The sequence below is a fragment of the Camelus bactrianus genome, chromosome 23 (genome assembly GCF_048773025.1).
Source record: "Camelus bactrianus isolate YW-2024 breed Bactrian camel chromosome 23, ASM4877302v1, whole genome shotgun sequence".
Lineage (NCBI taxonomy): Eukaryota > Metazoa > Chordata > Mammalia > Artiodactyla > Camelidae > Camelus > Camelus bactrianus.
In genome coordinates this window covers 8,395,012-8,416,018 of record NC_133561.1, presented here as the reverse complement: position 1 = coordinate 8,416,018, position 21,007 = coordinate 8,395,012, and the positions used below count along the sequence as shown (strand labels likewise).

Here is a 21,007-nt window from a genome sequence, read left to right as displayed (position 1 = left end):
TGGAGTCTCCCCTTTTTACTTCTGTGACTCCGTCTCCTCCTGCACTGCCCGTCACGTACAGTCACCTCTTCTTGCTCCCTGAACACCCCCCACGCAGGCCCACAGTTCCCCACACCCTCTTTCTCTGCTTCTACTGGGATGTGCTTCCATACGTCAGAATGACTAGCTTTCTTACTTCTTTTGGGTCTTTGCTCAAATATGTCCACATCAGATGGACAGACCTTTCCTGAACACTGCATGTTGAATTGGAACTCATACCACACCCCCTTCATTCTCTTTATGCATTTGTTCTACTTCACAGCACTTAGCACCCTCTGACATAAAATATATGTATATATTTCTTTTATTTCCTGTTGTCTGGCACTTAAATGGAAGATCCCTGAGAAGGAACCTTTTTCTTCATTGTTCAGTCTTGAACCCAGCTCCTGCAGTAATGCCCTGTGCGTGACACACATTCAGTAAATATGAATGAATAAGATAAGCCTGACACTCGTGGTAAAGGGGCAGCTCAGGAGTGAAAACAAGCACCAGGAACTCTAGAGGGAAGTCGTCTTCCAAGCAAAGGGTCACAATTCAGTTGTAGAAGGTAAGTGAGAGTCTCAACCCAGAAAATGATTCACCAGTGATGGGCTTTGACAATGGGAGATTTATTTATCTGCTTGGTTCGTTATGTAAACAGAGATGGTGGCATTACACGCGTACCCCTTAGCTGGAACTGTCTACTGGTGGGTTCACATACTCTCTGGGGCAAGGGCGAGGAAATGAGGGTGTCCACGCCAGCATCGACGTTAGAGCCCTGGCCTCAAACCCATCCTCAGTTATGATGCCGGAATTGTGGAGCACTGCTCTGCTGGTAACATCACCCTGCTCAGTTCCTGAAAAGAACTGAAATACCCCGCTAAGACATTTCACACTGTCTTCGTGATTTCAGAATGGAAGGGAGGGTGATACGACTTTCTCGTGACCTATTTCTGGTCTAGTTCTGCTTCTTGTCTTTCCACAAGGAACTCCCACACAAAGATATGAAAATTTTATAGATTTTTTTCCCCCAAACCACCCAAACAAAACAAATGCTGCTTCTGGTTCCTTTTGGCATGACAACAAACATCACTATCTAAAGGAAGTCTAACTGATTTCAGAAGTTCAGTTCAACTCAGCTGATTATTTGAGCCTTTTCAGTCGCCTACTACTTAACTCCAAGGTTTTAGATTTCTTGTCTGACAAGATTTAATGATGAAAGGAAGATTGATTCTACAATTAATTGCAAGGGACTGAAAAACAAATACATTTAACAAATACACAATATTTTGTGGTTTGCATAAGTTTGCTCAATTTATTGTGATTGTTTCTACTTTCATAGTGTCTCAGTTTCAGTGAAATGTAGGAATATTGTGCCTGATTTAAATCCATCAACAGGAACTTTCCTTCAGCGGCAGATACATTGCCAGAAAGAAACACATTAATGGGTGTTGAATTTAGAAAGATTTATATTAGAAAAGATTGTGAAAAAAGATTGTTAAGAAAATCTGTTCCATGTTACGGACTAAACATTAAATTCATAGCACGAAGTTCTGTGTGAAAAGATCTAACTAAAACCAGGAGGCAGATGGTGAAGTTAGGAGATAAACACAACATCGCGACGAAGGCATCATGACGGCTGGCGTGGAAGTGGCGCTGCCTTTGTCATTTAACCAGCCTTGCCGTTAAGCCGTAACTGCCGTTTTAAAGTTCTCTCGACGCTTTTCCCTGCAAACTCCTGCCATCATTTCCTGGAAAGAGATTTTCTGTAGTAAACATACAAGGGAGGTAGATGTATGACTTTCTGTGATGTTAATGCTGAAAATTTTAGGACTTTATAGTCAGTATAAGACTGGCTTCAAATTTTAGAGGAAGTGACAACTTAGTAAGATGATAAGTGAAGACAGCCAAAATGGATAATTTTGAGTGGCTCTTAACTGTCTCTTGACCAGTTCTGCACCCTAGAAGAAGTCAGAGGAGAAATATCAAATCTCTTGCTTTTTCCGGTGGGGACAAACCCTTCGGGCATCTCCCCCCTGTGCCCTGTTATACCCAGTTTTGTAGATGAGTCCGTGATCACCACAGGTTTTGTAGCAAGAGATGGAGAAAGAACACAGATGATCATGCTTCCAGACACTTGCCCCACGTTCAGTTTTTCTGTTTTGTTTTGAATTTGTAGCTGTGGAATTTGAACAATAGATTACGCACTTTCTCATCCATGTTTCTCCTCTCATTCCCCCGTAAACTGGGGAATGTTGCCCTGCTTTCTGAGTTTCTTTTCTTTACATTTTAAGCTTATGTGTTGAGAGCTGTCCTGCAGTGGTTTTTATTAGGGTGAGAAGACAAGGCATTTCATCAACATCTTAAAAGAAAATTATAATAATGATTTCACTTCATGGAAAACATATTTGAGCCATTTCGCCTAATAGCTAATGTTCTTAAACTCCAAATATACTGTCTATGTAACTTCCACTGCACTGCATAACTAGCTATTGAATGATACATGTGGTGTAACCACCTCTACTTTCCTAGAGGAATAATTTTAGAGGGGGAGCACCTGAAAAAGAAATTATCAAGGGCATGTGGACATAAAAGGAGATTCTATAAAATTTCCAGGCACAAGTTAAGTACACAATGAGAAGAATTATGCTGATTGTTCCCTAATACAACATGAATTTTTTTTCCATGAACAGTTTCTGTTTAATGAGAAAGGACGTTATTTATGGCAGGCATTAGGCTGTAGTTGAATATGTACTTTAAACATTCTCAGCAGCTTTATTTTGCATAGACTGTTTGTGCAACTCACAATTTCTTCATTTTTTCCCCCAATCTGTATATTCTAATATGTTCAAATACTTCAATTCAATTTTATATTGTGTTAATATTGCTTGTAAAGTTTAGTATTTTTAGAATTAAGATTCAAATACTGTTTCCAAAGAAAGAAGAAGAAACAAACCAAAATATGATTAATCATTTAAAGGTAATTTAAAATATTTATAACTTTTTTTTTAATGAACAAAATGTTAGTAGGTATTAGCATAAAATAATTTATAGGTCTTTTGGACTTAGTAGCTAGAGTTTTTTTTCCCCCTACTAAAGACAGCAGTCCTTCACTTACTATGCGTTTTGTTTATCTGGGATTCAAAAAAGGAAATTTCCTAATATGAGAAATCCATTTACATTTTTAAATATGCAAAGGCAAATGAGATAGTACTAAGTTATTTAAATAATGTTTAGATGACTGCATTTCTATTACAGCAGCCTTTCTATGCTTGCCACAGAGTGAGGGTAGCAGAATCTTAGACTATTTCTGTGAGTCAACCCTTAAATTTGATGAAGGAAACAAGACTTTTAAGTATGGAAAATTAAACTTTCTAATTACTGAGATTATGGTCCTGTATTTTCACAGGTCGTTCAATGTTTTAGAGAGTAATTAATTTTCCTTTTACTTAGGTAATACATCCTTATTCTTCACATATAGCACCTCAGATTTTCTTTAATTTGTACTTCTTGTTTAAGTACATTATTATCCCTAGGTATTTTTGCTTCTATATAAAATTTTCAAACAATTTAATTTATTAACACCAGCATGTATCATTGGTTTTCATATATTTTAAACATTGTATTTCTCAAATTTAATTATAAATGTATCTTTGTCATTGCTTCTGATGATGCTCATTAATCCAGGTGGCAATTATTTTTCTAGTTCATATACTTCTTTTTCAAATAGATGTTTTCTATGACTTATGAATATTATTATTGTTGGCACTGAAAGGTTAGTGATCTATACATCACTAGTCTGTGGCTTCATTAATTTTTTTTAAGAAATTAAGCTAATTACCCACCTATCTATGTTTTTATTCGTATATTATTTCTAGAGGAAATAAGTACTGCTAACATGGTATTAATAAGAGAGTAAAAATGTCTTTCCTTAAAAAACATTGACATTTCTGTGTAGTAAGGCGAGTCTGAATTTGATTCCAGATGCATTCGGACTTAACTACTTGTGTTGCAGTTAACTGTGTGGCACCTAGCAGGCTACTTAAGCTCCTTTTAATTATGTTCATTTTAAAAAATGAAGATAGCTGTGATCATCTGCAAGAACTGTGGAGGATTTAATTCAAATCAAAATCGTAAACATCCTGTCATCAGTAGATGTCTACTGCTACCATCCACCAGGATGGAAAACCATGAATGCCCTGAACTCTAAGGAAACCTCTCTGAGATGTATACAAAACTGCTGTTTTTTAACTGCTTTATAAACTTTTTATTTTGTGATAACTCAAGAAATAAAAAGCAGCATAAATTTGTTTTTCCTCCACATTGTAAGCCACCCAACTTGGAGACCATGCATTTTACAGTCAGCATACGCTGTATTATGCTGAATCAATGAAATAAAAAACATGTTCCTTCCTTGAGGCCTCTTCTTACTCAGTAGTACTGTCAGCTATGCCTCCTTTGGTAGATCATATACTTGACCTCAGTATCCTGAAATAATACCTTGACTTTCTGAATTAGTTTTTAAATTAGATTTATCATTACTATTCTGATGTTGTTGAACTAAAAAAATAAATTGTTGCAGCAAAGAATGTGTATTTGGTTATAAGGGAACTTGACAACTTTCTGCAACTTTAAATGAATGAAGTAAGCAATCCTTCTTTTTTTCTCTGTTTTGGTCCATTGTCAAACAGTATGATCCTCATGTTTCTGTTGATGTAACCATCTAAGAACCTCTAAAAGGCTTCACAATCATCATCCTGAAATTTACATATAGATGACCCGATGGTCATTTCTAGAGGTCTGAAACCATTAATTTATTCACTCTCTGAATTCCATTCCTTACACAGAACCTAATACTTAGTGGATACACAAAATTTACTTGCCAAATAAAATAAAGGTCAAATGTGTTATGTGTGCAATAAATACTAGAAAGAAATGTACCAACAATTTCATTTTTAATATTAGTTTACTGTAAAATATATGTTATCTTTAAAAATAACATAGTCTTCACTTTTTATATTTTTACACATATTTCTAAACATTTACAACATACGGTTTGTAAGGGTTAAATCTTAAAATCATTGCATTAAATTCAAACAATATATAGTCAACTATCACCTTGAAAAAAATTGAAATGGCCCATAAGATACTGTATTCATACATATAGTTTCATATGCATGGAAGACACTGTCTGGTGTTCCCTTAGCATTAGAACAGATTCTTGTTTGTTTCCTGGACAATCAATTAGAGGTTTTTTTTTTCCTTTAATGATATGTTTTACAACAAATGCATGTAGTTTGGCATCAGAATAATATTCAATAGTAAGCACATGGCACATGAGACTACCTTAAAGAAATGTAGAACAGTATCTCTCATCTGTACTAACTCAAAGGGCATAAGATTATTGATAAAATTAGAAGCAGGAAAACCTGCATTATGTAAATCTTCTTTCTCTCTTCTCTACTTTAAAAAAATTATACCACATGCGATCAAATTCTTTATAATTTAGATGTGAATGATACAGTACTCTCTTGCTTATGCAATGTTATATATGGTGTAAAATAAATAAATATTAGGTTTAAAAAATTCCACGGCATTAATGCTGGACTGAAACATGCCACAGCAGTGATTATCTCACAGCAATAAGACATGTATGGCATATTTCCTGGACTTCTAAATTTTCCATAAACAACACAGATTACCCTTGTAACATTAAGTTCCAAACTTATTCGTAATAAGAAATATGTTTTAAAATCCTCATTCTCTATCCATCATATTTTAAACTATTTGTTGTGATTTTTGCATGGAGTTTAAGGACCATTCCAAGTGTACTCAGATATTTATATTTTGTGCTAATTCTCCCTTCTCTTTTTTTTTTTTTTTTTCAGTCTTGGCATCATATATGTAGCGCCATCTTGGAAATGATGAAATTTAAAACTGAATGTGAAATTTTTTTTTTTTAATTTGGATCATTAAAGGAGATAGGATAGGACATGAAGGAAAAGCAAGGAGAGCAAAGACTTGGAGGCAGGAGTAAGGACAGTATAAGTAGAATGGATGTGGGAAGAAGAAATCTCCCTGGATCAAAGCATTGCTGTAAGCAAGGAGTACCATTTTGTTAAACTGAAGACAAATTTCCTTTGCAGCTGTAAATATCAAATGTGTACATGGAGATAATGGGGAGTTTTTAACATTTCCAGAAAAGTTCATGATATGGTAGATGTTACTTTTGGAGGTTTATTCTGTCCATGAAGTTTAGGATGACTTATATTTTGATATTTTTGACCTTTAATCCTATTAAGCAAAGGTTGAAACTACTCAATATTGCCATGATGTATCTTACTAGTGAAATTCACTTCATGGTTTATGCCTTCAAAGTAAAAACAGGGTCTGAAATGAAAGCTGGTAAAATCACCACAAGATGTGTGATTAGTGTGATCAGCTATGTGTAGAAGTTTCCTGCCACTAGAGATAGTATGTAAATATGTTACTGATTCAAGGCAATTCAGAAATCTCATCATGAGACTAAGCTTAAATCACATTCAGAAGCCATAGAATTAGTGCAAGATAAAAGTTTATCTCGTCACTTGAAACATAAAATTTTATAGCAAAAAACCAACCTGCATAAAGACAAGAAAAATAGAGGCAAAAATGCATTTATTATATTTATTATTTACAGCATTGGCTAGGGAAAGATTTTATGTTTAGTGGTGAATGACTTAACAGTAGCCAAATAAACAATCAGAATAATTAAGATTGATGGATAATCTATTAGTATTTGACAAACAGTGTTCACTATGGTAATAATGTTTTCTTGGCTCTCAAATTACCTTCCTCTAAGTCTCTTTACTCTTTTAACTCTTATCAGTAGAAATGTTCTGTGAAAATTAATTGTCCCTGTTATCTTGTGTCGTTTAGTGGTTAGGCAAACATTTGCTGAAACTTATCACACATGAGACAATATACTCAATTTTACATGAGGACTACAAAGAGGAAAAGAAGCCACCTATACCTTATTTTATATTGAGAGAAAGATGCAAACAGATAGCAACAATATAAGTTAATAACTATAATATCAAAGCAGATATGACGTTAAGGAGTTATAGGTAAGCTTGTCTTGTCAGGAAGGATTATAAGAAAAGTAACCAACCCAGTCTGGTTCTTTAGTATCAAAAATGTTGAGCAGGATAGTAGGTTGAAAATGGCATTCCAGATGTGGAGATTATGAAGAATACCCCAAAGTACATCATGAATGTAATAAATTAAGGTAGCTCAGTAGCACTGAGCTCTAAAATGTAAGTTTGGGAGAGGTGATAAATGAGGGTGATTGTATTTGTATTTCTTCTAACTATAAAAATGAAGCTGGGTACCTACAGTGAAGGGAGTTTTCTCAGCATCTGCCTACCTTATTAAATTGATTTGTTTTCTTGTCTTAGCAGAATCTTATATTCTAGCACTTTTGTCAACCATTTATTCAGACTCTTTCTTTACAATCACTTTGACTGCGGTGTTTTCCACGCTTGTTTTGAGGAAAGTCGAGTAATTCTTCCATCTATCCTATACTTGCCTCACGTATCGTATCAGAATCACCTGAGGGAGACATTGTCAACATGTCCTAATTTTCTTCTCGTGGAAATTTTGATTCCATATGTCTGAATTTGTGCCAGTTTCTCTGTATTTATTACAAGAATTTGGCATGAATCTGATAGAAGAGGACAAAATGGAGTATAGTGTCACTGTCTTTTAATATATATCTAGGAGACATTTTATTACATAAGATAATTACAAAATAAATTGAGAAGTTGTTTATAAAACTATTGGAATATATTTTAATTCTTCCTGTATATGTAGTTCAACTGCATATTTGGTTTCCATACTAAGATAGGAATTGCGCAGAAACAGAAAAATAAATACACAGAAATATTGGAGAGAAAAGAAAACTGTCTACCATCTTGTAACAAGAGAACAAAAGAAAAAGGAAGTGGCATATTTTTATACATATATTTGGTTGTATCTAAAAAATCACAAATGATATTTCTAAGAAAAGCAATAATACAGGTTTTCAGAGAGTGCAGTGCCAGCGTTAATTTAATGGAAAAGAAAAGTGCACTTTATTTTTCTTGCATAATGTTAAACAGGCAAGAATAGGGCCATTTTTCAAGAAAGAAGACTTTTATTTTGCTGAATTATTTTATCCCATACCAGATCATGCTACCATGAAACTAATAGAAAATAAAAAGGCTAAAATGTACTTGGGTTGAAAACAGTCTTATGCTTTAGGTAATATCTTCAGGAAGTGCATGTATTTATAACCTCAAAATTTATATTTCATTTTTATGTTTTATCTGTTACATGAGTGCATACACAGTTACCAGCAAATGAGAGAGAACCTTAAAAATTCTCCGTTCACCATCAATTATCTTTATTGAGTTTTTCTTTTTATTGTCGTTGTTTTCTTTGACCATAGTTTTTGTGGTTACTCCAGTTGTAAAGTTCTAAAGCAAAATCTGTTGACTGATCATTTCAGAGTCCTTTATGTAACTGAGTCTCAACGAAATGGTAAGGGTGTGCGTGCGTGTGTCTGCGTGCGTGTGTGTGTGCGTGCATGTGTGTGACTTGTGTGACACAGCTCATAAGAAATCAGAGTTTAAGATATTACTTCTCGGTCATGCACTAGCTAGCTAATTCTAGGCAATTTCTGACAATTCAACAAGCTATAAAATAGAATGTATTTATTTAAAACTACTCATTTTATATGATCCTTTATATCTTATAAAATACTTTCAACTTATTGGCAAATTTCAATCACCATTGATTTGATTTTTTTTCTGAATGAATTTTGCCAACCCATTGTTAATAAGCTCTGCTTTTCATTTTTTTACCCCCTAGATACTCATTCCATTAGAAATGGTTTTGCTGTGTTAGTATAAAATTTAAAAATAACAGAAATGACACAAAATCAAACAATCTTTATTTTAATTATATATTTCAGTTATACAATAAGGATTACTTATAAGCATAGTTCCACGTGCACTTCAAGCTTTTTAATATAGATGTTTTTAAGAAATGTAACTATGAAACCAACAAAACTGTACTCAAAATGCTATTGAATATATTATTTTTATGTTCTATAATTTATTAAACAAGTAACTTTCTCTGTAAGGACCTGCTTCTGTCGTGGTCTGGTTATGTTATATAAGACGAGGCATGAAGTAGTCTTACTGCTGAGATATTTGTTATTTGACTCTATGGTGTCATCAGCTTGGAAACAAGTAACTGTTAATAACTAGGGAAAAGAAAGCACATATGAACTATTTAATTTAATTTAATTTATGTGGACTTTGACATTGTAGGTCAGTGAAATACAGTCCTGAGTATTAAAAATATTCCAATGTGTTAGTTCATAAACTGAGTTAAAATATAGTATGCAAATGAAAAGATATATACACCAAACGAAAAATGCCATGGACAGTCCCATAAACTTAATAGGATAAAAGGAAATATGAGGTAGAGGTCTAGCATGTTTCCTAACACATGAGAATCAATTAATCAACACTGATCATTATCAATACTAATATCCAAAGAAGCGATTTTCCTTTAGGTTTGAGGAATATCATGCACAGTATTAGTTGCTTGCTTCTGTGATATGCGATACAGGTTTGCCTGTTCCATTGTACTATTCATACAGAGTAACAACTGCACTTGAGGGCAGAACAGGGATGTGACTTGCAGAAATAGAATAGATGGGCTGGGCTGAGGGCCTCCGTGCATTGCGGGTGGTTGGCTGGAGGGTGTCCTCAACTTTTTGCCCGTGTGGGCTTCTCCAAAAATCAGACCATAACATGGCAGCTGACATCCAGCAAAGCGATCAAGCAAGAAAAGCCGGAAAGAGTGTGAGAAAGATGGAGGTCACCGTCTTTGGTAACCAGATCTCAAAAATGCTATCTTAGCACTTATGCTGTGTTTCACAAAAATTAGAAGGAAATCAGTAAGTCCAGCCCACAGTCCATTGCAAGAGATAACACAAGAGTGTAAATCCAGGGAGCAGAGATCTTTTGGAGGAATTTTATGAGCTGCCTTTCCCACCTGTGATAATGATCTAACAAGAGTGTACATGTATCTAAAGATCACGTTATACACTTAACGTGAAACCTACTCTACATCAACTCTACCTCAATAAAGATATGTAAAAATGTAGCATATAATTATGTACAGTTCAAATTTTTGTCTTTGTTGCATTATTTTAATGCATGAGGTTAAAATAAATTATTATCCGACTGCTTCAGAGGATTGTATGTATTGGCTCTCATTTTCTATCACTTGCAATTAAATAATACTGATTTCTTCTACATTTGTGTAGTAAAATATTCAAAACTGTTTTTCTGTTAGCAGCATCTCTTGGAAAAAAAAGAACAGATGGTATCCAACGCTACGTTTTACTGTCAATTTGGCAGATGTTATGAGTGGAATCAGCAATTTGTTTTTCATTTTGTTTGGCTATTTTTGATAGAAGAATGGGCAAGAAATTTAACACAAGTTTATGGTCCTTTAAACACAGGTCTCCATTTTAAAAGACTGTTTATAAGAAAGGTGAAAGATAGATATTAACATGTTCATTAATTACTTTAATTACACAAATTAGATTTTAGTTTGTGTATTCAGAGGGATCATTTAGAAAATGCTTCATATCTAAATATTAGATCTTCAGAATTTCCCTTTTAGTTATAAAAACCTATTTTTCACCATGGGGAATATGTAATACTACGTGAGTGATTGCAAAAAATAACTCATAGTTGGAGCTTATAGGAAAAACAGGACTCATGAGTGACCCAGATTATTATTCATTTCTTACATATCCTTCCTTATCCCTCTTCAGCATTTGTATCATATTGAAACACTGTTTTATAAAAGAACAGATTTGATGCTAAACCTGATCTATGTCAGATATTTGACTTCTTTTTTCTTCCTCCCCTTCTGGATATATGAGGTTTGTTTTTTTTTTTATAATGCTATTTAATTTTTTGGCTTTTATTTTAAATTTTAACTGAAGATTATTCTGATTTTCACTTTAGTTACAAAAATAACTTTTAATAAGCATATATGTTAATCACTAAGCTCAAAATTCAGTTAATTCCAAAAATACTCTAGAAATCCAAATTTCTAGGTTTTAAATGTGATCAAAACATTTATGCAAATTTCTATTTATTAATTCAGGTGACAGTCGTCTTGGTCCTGCCCCCTTGTGAGGAAGCCTGGCTCCCCTGAGTTTGTCTGTGCGTCTCTCCCCAGCTGAGGGCAGTCATCCTCCCGTTCCTCCTCCTCTTTCTGATGATGCTTGAATCTTGTGCTGCTCATAGTGGTTCTGGTTTAATCATGGCAATTAATCCAGTTGTTTCATCAAAAAACAGTATCAGAATACACAATTTTATTTACTCTGATTTTCTTTGTCTGCTTTTTTCAAGAAATTCCAGAGACTTAACATAGTTAAATTTCTGCACTGACTTTTTTCCAGAAGCAGACCTATATGTACTACCTATATAGCAAGGTCAAATTTACAGTTAGTTTGCACGTGATAATCCAATGTGAGCTTTAGGTGAAGGGATAGGTTAGTGATGGTAGAGTAGATGGCTCCTTGCCTCTGAGAGAGTGTTCATTAATGTATTAAAATTGCATAAAATATATTTTACTTAAGAAGCCATCTGTTAAAAAATTAAATAAAAAACTAAGGTTCATGTTCTTAAGAAGATCACCAATAAATGTTATCACTGTGTCTGAGGTGAAATACTATTTATAAATAGATGTTTGAAATAATAATGTATCTTAAGTTACTCAGTTACTTATTCAACAAATCATTCTCTGGAATCTGCTGGATTCTATTCTAGGCACTGGGTGCATGATTGATACAAAATATCGTCTCTTCTCTCAGAGTGGTAAATTTAAGAATTAATACAAAAGTATATATAATATATAGGCTGAGGTTCTTCTGCTGATAAAAATAATTCAAGAATTCCAGTGTGGTTATTTTATATGTAGTGGTTTGGAAAGAACTTGCCAGTAAGGTGACATTTGAGTTGAAGTGATGAAGTAAAACCATGGCTATTTGCAAGAAAAGAGTTTTTGACAGAGAAAATGGTGAATGTAAATGCCCTGAGAATAGAAGTTTCTTAATGAATTCAGTGCAGAGCCAGCAGGTCAGTGTGGCTGGAGGAGAATGAGCAGAGAATTTGGGGAAGCAGGCGATGGGAGAGATTGAAAAATTAAGTGATCAGAGTTCATGGTGGGGAGCTGGATTATGAAGGGCTTTGATGTTGTTCCAAAGTAGATTTTTAAACACAGATTTAACAATCTAAAATGGTTTTTATAGAAACACTGTGGCTACTTTATTGAAAAAAGATAATATGAAGGTAAAAGACAGAAGTAAGAAAATAATTGCAAAGGCTGTTAACAATAATCTAAAAAGAGAGGTTGATGGTTTAGAACAAGTATTTGCGGATGGATTTGATATGAAGCAAGCAAGAGAGTACAGTCATGGGTGACTTCAAGATTGCGTTAATGTTTACTAGCACGGGACTAAGTGGCAGAACTGTGTTCTTGTTGCTGAAAGATCGCCCCCGTCCCTGATGAGCCGAATAACCCAGGGACAAGCTCTTGGAGCTTAGAAGAAAAGAGGCAATTTTATTGCTTTGCTGGGCAAAGGGGACTCACAGCAGGCTGGTGCCTTCAAAACTGTGAACCCGCCTTGGGGATGGGGCGGGTGGTTATACAGCCATAGCTCAAACAATAGAGCTTTGATAACAGTCAACAGAATCATTTTCTCATCAGAAGACTTAGAATGGCGTCCTGATGCCTGCGGCGACTGATTCCATAGAGGCTAGTGGTTGTCACTCTTTCCATCTCTTTATCTTGTAAGGCACCCAAGTTGTGGTCTTCTTGATAATTCAGGCTATTTTGTAAGGTTAAAGTCCTGAGATCTTTTCCTTGGAGATCGACTCAGAGACCAAGCATGATATAGCTTTTGATTACTGGAATAAAGTAGAAGCAGTAAGATCAATAGCTTTAGTTTTAACAGTGGGCCTGGAACTGTCAGTAGCAACCTGTCAGTCAGGTCAGTTGACCGTTTTCAGGGCGAGCATGAGAATAAGCAATCTGTTAGCCCAAGGGTGGCCATTTTGTTAATCCTCCTTTGTTCTCAAGTTATATATGAGCAGAGTTGGAGGTGGAGATAGTAAATTCTGCTTTGTCGGTGATAAATTTATTAGGTTATTTTTCAGATATTAGACATGGAAGTAGAGATACAGAGGAGAAAACCTGCATTTTGAGTTGACTAATTACTTTTTCGAAGAGGGGTACTTTAACTTACAGTTAGGTAATTATCTTTTTTTTTCTTTTGTGTTAAAGCTAAGTCATTACTTCCAAAACAAAATCTAACACTTTAATAATAACTAATAACTAGGCTTTTGTCCCCGACCACCCAAACCCTATTTCTTATCACCCCGTTTTTTTTTTTTTTCAGTTTTTTTTTATGGGGGGAGGTAATTAGGATTATTTTTTTATTTGCTTTTAGAGGAGCTACTGGGGATTGAACCCAGGACCTCTTGCATGCTAAGCACACGCTCTACCACATGAGCTACACCCTCCCCTGCAACCACTCTATCACTCTGTTCTTGTGATCATCATTCTTATGTTTTCTTCTTTTTATAATGTATTTTATTTGTATGTATTTCTGTTAAATGTGCTTGAATTGTATATGTTTTATCTTTTATTCATATTGAGAACATATTGTTAACATATTTGTATATAAGAGTATTTTTAAACTTTATGAAAAAAGTTTATGGTGTGTATGATCCTCTGAGAATTACTTTTTTCATTTAATGTTAAATTAAGATTTACACAGATTTTTCCGTGATACCATTCTTCATTTACTTTGACCGATATATAATATTACAGTTTGGGACTGTAACAGACTATTCACCCACTCTTTAGTCAATAAATGTTTGTATTATTATTTGCAAATGTGACCAACGGTCATTTCAGATATATTACTGATATTTTAGTATAAATCTCCTGTATTATTTCTTTTGGAAATACACCAAAATATAGAATTCCTGGGTCTTTGGTATCTGAATATTCAAATCTAGGAGGTATTGTCAGTTTTTCCAAATGTATTTTATCAGCTTACTTGCCCATCTGTTACGCATGAGAAATTATGTGGAACCATATCCTCTCCAGCAATCTCTAGTAACAGTCTTTATAAGAAAACTTTGTCAATTAGATGTGTGGTGGTTTTACAGGTAATTATTAGAAAATTATTGAAATTAATGAATAGACTTTGAAATTATTGAAAATAATGAATAGACTAAGCAGCTTAATACAAGCAAGGAGTGTGTGGGCACATGTTCAGTGTGTCCTGAGCCAGAAATAATCTGTGCCTCTGCTGTTCAGTAAGTGATTCCTTCAGAATCCAGAGACTGGGTATTCGTCTAAGCACCCACTCCGATAGGTTTTTCACCTGCTCAAGTCTCACAAAATTGTTTCTATTAAAATGCAGAGGACATCCACATTGTTAACGTTATCAACCTGAGGATAATTTCTCAGCCCTCACCTTAATTTAGGAATCAGCAGCAGCATTAGATATAGTTGACTCCTCCCTCCTTTTTTTGAACTTTCTTTGATAGAATCACAAAACTCGCCACTTCCCCTGTTTCTCCCACTGTCCCAGCATCTCTGCTAATTCCCCCTTGTCCTCCTGCTGGCTTCTCTCCTGGACTCCTTTCCCAGTGGCAGAGAACCTCTAGGCTCGGACTTGGACTTCCTCTCTTTCCTGTCTACACTGACTAAGATTTATGTCATTAACTTCCTGGTATTTAATGTCACCTGAGTACTGGTCATGACACCAACACTCTCCAGACCTGCTCTTCCCATCGTGTTTCATGGTGACTCCCGTTTTCTAGTTGTTTGGCTCATTATTCTTGGTGTTAACTGCTCTCTTTCTCTGTCCCTCGGTCTCACCACCCGGTAACTGTACTACTTCCGTCACAAGTGCAGAGCTGTACTGTGGAAATTTCCTGGGGAAATAACAAGCATTAGTATAAAAGTTTGTTTCAGGGATCTTCAAAGTTACCTAATAGCCGACTCGATCCTGGTTCAAGCTTTTCTCATTGCCCTTCTTTGAAATTAGTCTCCCTACAGCAACTACAGTAGGCAATTAAAAATCTAAGCCATCTCATGACACTGAAAAAGAAACAAATAAAAATAAACCACTTCAGTGGCTTTTCACTCAAGTAAAACCCAAAGTCCCTAGTTTGGCCTACAAGACCCTGTTGGATTTGAAACCCTTTTAATTCTTTGATCTTCACAATTCCTACTGTTTTTTCTTATTTTGTTTAATTCTTTTTTTTCCCACATTAGACTTGAACTTCATGAAAGTGAACAGCTTTCCCTGCTTTTATCTCCAGGAGTTGAAGTCATTTGACAGGTGGTAAGTGCTCAGTAAATATTTTCAAATAAGTGAATTACTTAAAATATTTTTTCTTTGAATGTATGTTAAAGGCTTTTAAAAGTTGTATCTTTTATTCAAGAGAAAAGATTAGTCTAGAGAATCCTTTTTGTTTTGATTTTGCTGTTTTTAATTAGATTAGCTCTGCTGCTGTAAATTTTAATGTGGGAAACTGTAAGTATTTCACAAATTTTAAAAAATGCATAGGACTGAAACATCTGCTCCTTTTATTCAAAAGGACAAAAGAAAGACAGACTTATCTTCTATTTCTTATTTTGGATATATGTGATGTGGAATCTAACTTTTTCTTCTTCAGTATCTAAACAAGTCTCCCTGAATGTTTTTTAACAGCAGTTCTTCATTTCCTCGTTATTTCTTGGTGAATTCACTTCAAAGATAAAAATTTTAAGTGTATTACCTCTTGCTTTTAGAATACCTTATGTTCCACTAAATGGCTTGCAAGATAATTCAGCATTAGCAGTGGAATTTCTTCATAAACAGCCTTTGATTTGTTAAATTTGTAGACTTCCTTCTCTCAAACCATGATTTCATTCAAGTGTAATAAATCTTACTTGACTTTTCTGGGGTGTTTTTATCATATGTTATTGAATTTGATTTGTTGATCTTTGAATCAGGAGTTTGTGTGTGTGCTCTTGGTTACATTGGTCTGTAGGATCTTTTTTTTTTTTTTTTTTTTGGTTTTATTCTGTTCCTGTTTCTTCATTATTTTTGTTCTACTACAGTACATTTTGATATTGGAGTCTTCAAAAGAATTTGTAAACTTTGAATTAAAATTGATGTAATTTAAATACCTATTCCATGAAATTTGGAAGAAATTTTAATACCGTATGACTCAGAGTATATTTTTTTAAAGTAGTAATGTAAGGGTATATTCAATTTCTTCCATTTCTTTAATTAAGATAAAAATTAAATTTTTAATTTAAGAAATACACTGCTTTTCATTCAGATAATCTTTCATAACAGAAGGCAAATACTTGCTTTTTCACTTGAAATAAATATGGCTAAGTTGCAAGGAAATGTGGTTAGTGTTTGTTTGATGGCTTCTAATTAAAAAAATAACGTAAGAAAAATAACACGTGAAAGAGCAGTGGCCGTGGGCACTTAGTCCACAGCGGGGGGTGTGCCCTTTTCTGCCCGGAATAGCACAAACACATAGACCAAGATTATTCCACAGGAATATAAATCAAAAGATAGCGTGGAATTACATTTTAAAAACTGAACTTGCTTTTAATGTATTTATGTGAGAACAAAGGAAGAGCATGAGAAGTGTACTTGTCATGGGTACTTTTGGAGGATGTTCCATCAGCTACCAACAAGCACAAGAGAGCACGTGTGAGGAGTGAAAACTCATGTGGCTCGGAGTGGACAGGGCCTCCCAGTCTGAGGACAGCCTCAGTCTGCCTGCTACCTCATCAGGACATGGCCCTCGGCATGAAGGATATTATTATTAATGAGATTCCAAGTCTCAGTAAGAAAACAAACTGCTGGTGGCCTCCAAACAGAATGACTGGATTATCATGCAATATACTGTGTGCCTTTTATAACATGTGCAATTGTATTATCACTCTATAAGGTTTAAAACTTATTACATTTAAAACTAAAATAATTGCAGATTTTAAATAAAATCAGTATCTTAGAGAAATATTTCAATACACACCACCATATATATGTATGTGTATATAAATAAATATGAATAAAAGTGTGGATGTATGTGTGCATATATAAATATATATATATATGCACTGATATATGTATTTCTGTTGTCTAAATGCTTCCCTTAGGCAACCTAGCATTCTTCTCATATTTGTAATTGAATTTCTCTATATTAGTTTGGGCTTTCCATCTCTGGCATTAGGCTACACAAATAAATAATAAAAGAAAAATATCGTAACACTTTTACTTTAATAAAGGTCTTTTTTAAAGCCTTCCAGATAAAAATATCAAACTACTGAAAAAAATTTCACTTTCAAAATTAAGAATAAATGGTTAAGGTAATTTCCTCATTACCTTTGCACCCATTATATCAAATAAATTTCATTTCCTACAATATTTTTTTGAGAGCATAAACTTCCCAATATAGGAGTTTTATTGGCATGTAAATAGTGAAGGTTATTAATGTTAATGTCACATGAGACTATTAGCAGGCGAACAAAAGCAAGAACAGCCTTCAAGTCCTTCTAAACCTTATAAGATCACGTATATAATGACACGGAGGTGATAGAGACAGATATTAACATCATTTGGAAAACAGTTTTCATTAATAGTAATAAGAACAAACTATTCAGGTGTTGGTGGCCTTAGATATTATTTTCCACTGGGGTCCACATCATTGCAGGTGAGAAGAAAGGTGAGCGAGGGAGGCTGGAGAGAAAGCACTATTACTATTCCTGAACAGTTTAGCCAGAGAAATATGAGGGACTAGAGGAGGATCACACAAGTCACTTTTCTTCGAGGAAGGAATCTCATAAATTTGGTTGTATACTTTCAGTATAATTATAAATTACTTGGTTTAAAGTCAGATGTGATTATTAAATATAGCTTAATATTTATTGTCTTTTACCAAGTTACATAAATTGTCTCTAGTTAAGTTTTTCTGTTTTGTTTCAACTTGGTTTTTTTTCCTAATAAGAATTTGTTTTTTGCAAACCCAAGAATTTCATTACAGAGATTTAAAGGCATTCCAGGTTAACCTGGTTTATCAAACATGCACATAAAATCAGAGGAAATATGTGCAATCAATGTCAGGCATCAAGGATACCAATCAGGGTCACATTGACATATTTTATGTCCAGTTTGTGAGCAAAGATGCCAGTAAATTCTGACAGGAAGCAGCAGTACTTTTGCTAAATTGCTGTAATAAATTGTTAAGCTCCTTTAAAAGCTGGGAGGTGTCGTGGGTGGGGGGATGTGTAATCCTGAACTTTATAACTCGTGAAAATTAGCTATAAATTTAGGAAATGAAAGGAACAGCAAGAACAAGGGGTGGCTTTTTTTTTTTTTTTTTTTTTACAAACTACACTTGGAAAATATTTAATCTTCACTTATAAGTCCTTTAAAATAACATTTAATTCGTTAGCATACATTCTGATAAAAGACAGCAGTGGGGTTAAAATATTTTTCTGTAAGGTAATATATTTTAATATATATAGTTTAATTTTTTCTTTTTGTTTCAAGCCATTTGTTAATTGTGAAATAAGTGACCTATATAAATATAAATGTTCTCATAATTAAAACATGCAACGAATACCGTTGTAAAAGGTAGAATGTAACTTTAACTTTGACTCTGTCTCTATATAGAGAGACCCTTGTAAGAAAAGATAATATATCCATATGTATTTGAATTTTAGTTTGTAAAATAGGGTTGAATATGTCTCAGCACATACTTTACTAATTATTTGTGTTATGCCATACTGAAGGGATGCATCTGGTTAATTTACTATGTGTGGGTCATTAATTTACCATATGTAATGAATTATGGAATGAAAGGATATGGTATTTATAGTTAAGGAAATTAAGTACTAAGGGTATTAATTTACTTTCCTAATATCAAATTACCTATTCTCAGAGCAGGACATAGAATATATAGCCTAATGCCGATTTTTCAGCTCAGTATTTTATTCTCACATTCTAAATGACAATTTGAATAATTTAAATAATATTTTAAAATTCTATACTTTAACATAATTCTTTCATAATTTAAAAAAGTAGTGTGGTAAACATTTTTATATCATTTGAAAATATTTCTTTTTAAATCCCCTCTTTTACTTCACGTGAGTTGCAAACATAATACATAAATATGTTTTTCTGGTAAAAGCAAAAATATTATGGACAATTCTAAAGCTTATTTTTACCCTCTATTACCTGTGTTTTCCCCTCCACAAAAGTAGCTCTTTCCAATTACTATGGCTGAATATGATACAAGTCCAAAACTTAGAAAGGCTTAGAACAATGACAATAATTTGGTGGTTGTTCACAAACCTGAAATTTTGGCAGCGTTGAGAAAAGATGTTTAAAGACTAGGGGCTAGAATCATTTTGAGGCTAGATTAACATCTGGTCTTTGCCTTTGCGTGTGGGTTGAGCTTCCTCACAAAAAGGTTGGTCAAAGTCGACTGCTGTGAAAAACAGAAAGCCAGCACAGAAACGTTATCTCTGTGTATAGCTTAGCCCTGGGAATCAGATAGTATAATTCGTACCACATTCCCATCAACACAGAAGTCACAAACTACTCCTAACAGTGGGTGGCAACTCTGTGGAAGTTCATGCAAGACCATACATACTATGTGGTTGTGATTGGAAAAGTCTTCCTGGCTCAATTCATCCTCTGATCACAGCAATTTACATTCTCCCCACTAACAAAGTGCAACATCGCTCTCTCAAGACATCTCAAATTCTCATCCCATCTTGGCACCAGTCTCAGGTTTGAGGATCAAGATCTCATCATCTAGATCAGGTCCGAGTGTATATGAGGCTCCTTGACTGTAATTCCTTAAGGACAGATCCTTACCTGTACTCCCCCCACCCCAATCTGAAAAACCTGTGACCATGAAACATGTTAAATGCCTTTCACACATCCAGCACATAAGCGTGAGAAAAGGCTTAATGAAAACACCAGAGATTATTCCACTGAAAAAGAAAACTAACAAGAGGTACGCATAAGTCACTGGTTCATATCAATTTTGAAATCTAGGCAGGTATATATTGGCTTAATTAATTCTGTTGCCTGAGACTCACTGTGACTCTTGTCTCTTGGTTTTTGATTTCTTCGTCTGAGACATTCTTTCCTTTATATAAAATGTATCAGTGGTTTCAGTTAAGTAATTTTCTCTATTTGGGTCCTCTGTCTTCTGGATCACCTAGAAGAAACAATGTTGAAATTAGTTTAAAAAAGGAGGGGGTGGATTTTAAAACAGATACCATGATGAAAAGGTTCAGTGACACAAAGGAAGATATGCTTGCAATACAGAAAAAGTAAGAAATATCAGCAGAGGAATACAGTTGAAAATATATCAAACCACAAGTTAATGAACAGGCTTAGCAGTGGACTGGAGCTGACATAAAAACTAACCAGGGAACCTGAACATAGGGCAAAAGTGATGGTCAAATATGAAAAATAGAAAATAAAAAATTAAAAATAAAGACCAGAGCTTGGGGCTGTATCAGAGGGCATAAAATATGTGTATCTGGAGTCACACTAGATAAAAGAATATAAAAAACAACATTTAAAAAAAGTATATTTTATTTATAAAAATTAAGTACACATGCATACTATACGAGGGAATACTGGGCAATAGAATTATTTTTCCAAATTCGATTCAAAACATTAGTTGAATGGTGCTAGAAATAGTTGCCCCATCTCTACTGCTAGATTCCAAGGGCTGCGTGTTTCTCTGCAGAGTAGCTCGGGGAACAACTCTGTGGCTCAGTTTCCTCAAACCAACAAGAGGTCAACGTTTACAGCACTTCTTTTGTT

General features: G+C 34.3%; 1 long non-coding RNA gene across 1 annotated transcript in view; it reads left to right on the top strand.

Moving 5' to 3' along the window:
* LOC123614017 (uncharacterized) overlaps positions 1–21,007 on the top strand; it is a 103,159-nt gene that overhangs the window by 71,757 nt on the left and 10,395 nt on the right. The window contains exon 3 of the long non-coding RNA XR_006721485.2: positions 15,427–15,496. This is a non-coding gene — a long non-coding RNA (uncharacterized LOC123614017). The remainder of the gene's footprint in view (positions 1–15,426; positions 15,497–21,007) is intronic.